Raw genomic sequence first — 3,081 nt, 5'->3', positions numbered from 1 at the left:
CACATTCAACGGAACCCATTTATCATTAAAAGATGGAACCCCTCCACTGGGATAATTACAATCCATGGAGACTGACATTAATCACAGTCACTAAACAAACAGGCTCAGTTAACCCCTTCCTTACGTACCTTTTCCTGTCCCAATAAAAGGGAACATTTACTCGGTGTGGGTGGAATAGATGGGCGTTGCTTAGGGATGGACCATAAACCTTTCAATCTTCTTCTTTCTTCCGTGTATGTGGAAGTAGTGCAAGAACACTGCAGGACTCTTTATATTACATACAGTTTGTAAAGGAAGATAGAGATAACTGAACAGACCAGCTGCATAAGGTGACCAGTGGAGACACTTGCATAGACAATAAACCAGTGTATACTATTTATTGCCCATTGGCGTTGTGCAGTGCTGCTCCTTGTGACATAATTCAGAGCATTGAGACTGGTCAGGAACAGGAGAAGGTAATTCTGTCCCCATATGTCTGTCAGAGAGGGAAAGGAGGAGACCATCAGCCTTTCTACCCTTTCACAGATCGACAGTGGGAGGCCATAAAGCCCCTCATGTCTGTTGTAGATGGATAGGAGGAGACAATTCAGCCTCTCGGGTCTGTTGCAAATGGACAGAAGGAGGCCATTCAGCATCTCGGGTCTGTTGCAGACGGTCAGGAGGAAGCCATTAAGCCTATTGAGTCTGTTCCAGTTGGACAGAAGGAGGCCATTCTGCTTCGTGAGCCTATTATTCAGTAACTACCACTTTAAAATATTTATGGAGAAGAATCGTCCTGACATAAATGGTAAAGTTCTAAATTGAATCAGGCCAACTTTGAACGTTTTATACGGGGGCAATTTCAAAAGCTGCTTGGGAGGAGCTCGTGGCAGGAAAGTGGTAGGCCTTCACAAATGAGATTACAGAGTCTAGAGAGAGAATGTTCAGGTTCATGAGCAATGCAAGGCTGGTCGGGAATTCTAGATGGCGAGCGGAATTGAGGTTCTGTTCAAGACAAAGACGAAAGCATATGATAGGTACAGACAGTAGGGATCGATTGAATCCATCGAGGAGTACCAGGGTTGTAGGCTAATACTCAAGAGGGAGGGTAAACTGGGGTTATAAGTTATCTTTTGAAAATAAGGTAAGGGACAATCCAAAGAATTGCTACCAATACTTTGAGGTCAAAAGAGTATCTAGGGAGAGGACAGGGCCCTTTAAACATCAGCAAAGTTACCTATGTATGGAACTACAGGAGATTGGTGAAATGCTACATCAACATTTTGCATCAGTATTTACTGTGGAGTAGGATATGGAAGGTAGAGAACTTAGGGAAATGAATAGTGATATCTTGAAAAGTGTCCATATTACAGAAGATGAGCAGCTTGCCATATTAAAATGCATTAAGGTGCATAACCCCCTCTGACCTTTTATGTGACTCTTGGATAGGCACTTGGAAGTAAGTACAATGAAGGGCACATAGTTTAGTCTGATCTTAGAGGAGGAGAATCTGCCGGCACAACATCAACAGCTCAAGGGTCTCTACTCTGCTGCACTGTTCTGTGTTCTATGACCTGATCAGGTGTACCCCAGAATCTGTTGGGAAGCTAGGGAAGCATTGTTTGATATCGAGCTGAGATATTTTTATCATGTACAGCCACAGGTAAGGTTGTGCCATTGTTTAAGAACAGTTGGTGAGGAAAAGTCAGGAAACTATAGACCGGTGGGCCTGATGTCATTCGTGGGTAAGTTGTTGGAAGAGATTCTGAGGGACAGGATTTACTTGTGTTTGGAAAGGTAAATTCCAATTAGCGATAGTCAACATGACTTTGCGTGTGAGATATCTTGTCTCAATTATTTGATTTAGTTTATTGAAGAAGTGACGAATAAGATTGATGAAGGCACAAAAATAGAACTGTGGAATAGAACATGGATTTTAATAAGGCATTCAAAAAGGTTCCACGTGGTAAACTGTTAAGCATGGTTTGATCGCATGGAATACAGGGAGAGTTTTGGAGATACTTCCCTCGAAGGTAAGAGATGAAGGTAATGTTGTTGCTGCATACTTTATTTTGACTGGAGGTCTGTGACCAACAGTGTACCACAAAGATCTAATGGATTTTGTCAATTTTGTAAATGATTTCGATGTGAATATAAGTAGGAATGGTTTGTGAGTTTACAGATAACACCAAAATTGGTGAGGTGGTGGACAGTAAAGATGGTTAACTCAGAGTAAGACGGGACCCTGATAAGATGAGCCAAAGGGCCGAGTAGTGGCTGATGGAGATCATGTCAGACAAGCAGATGGTGTAACATTATTGTGAGCCAAATTGGATCAGCACTTGTAGACAGGATCCTGGTAAGTGTTTCCAAACACAGACAGCTAAATGGAAACTATAGAAACCCGGCAGTGTGGAAACAGGCCATTTGGCCCATCGAGTCCACACTGACCCTCCAGATAATATGCTGACCAACACACCCATACGTTACCCCAGTAACTATACATTTCCCTTAGACAATCCACTTAACCTGCATATCCCTGGGTACTGTGGGGAGGTTTAGCGAGGCCACTGAACCTATCCTGTGCATTTTTAGACTGTGGGAGGAAAACCAAGCACCCGAAGGAAACCCACACAAACACGGCAAGAAATTGCAAACACCGCACAGAGTGTCACCAAAGAATGGAATCGAACCCAGGTCATTGGTGTCCTAACATAGTATTGAGAGCCACTTTGCCACCGAACGACCATCAAAAAGAGCGACTGATTTCTCCTGCTTTCTCTGGATTTGTCACATCAGTTGATGTCAAATTCCAGCGTGGTGCCTCGGTCAAGCCCTCCTTTAACTTCACCCCAGGATTCACATTCCAATGGACAGGGCCTTAAGCTGTGACTGACACATTGCCTGCACATCTGCCCTCACCCCTTCCCCTCCTTTCCAAATCAAGTGTTCCATTAATACTGCAGCATGCAAGATAATTGCTGATCTAAAATAAAACAAAGAGCTGTATACTCTGGAGATCGGTAAACAGTACTGTTCTGATGACGACTCCCCAGATTTGAAACATTGACTCTGCTCTCTTCTGACAAAGGATTGTGACAA

This window comes from Chiloscyllium punctatum, chromosome 31 (assembly GCF_047496795.1).
Source record: "Chiloscyllium punctatum isolate Juve2018m chromosome 31, sChiPun1.3, whole genome shotgun sequence".
NCBI lineage: Eukaryota > Metazoa > Chordata > Chondrichthyes > Orectolobiformes > Hemiscylliidae > Chiloscyllium > Chiloscyllium punctatum.
This window is presented reverse-complemented; position numbering follows the sequence as displayed.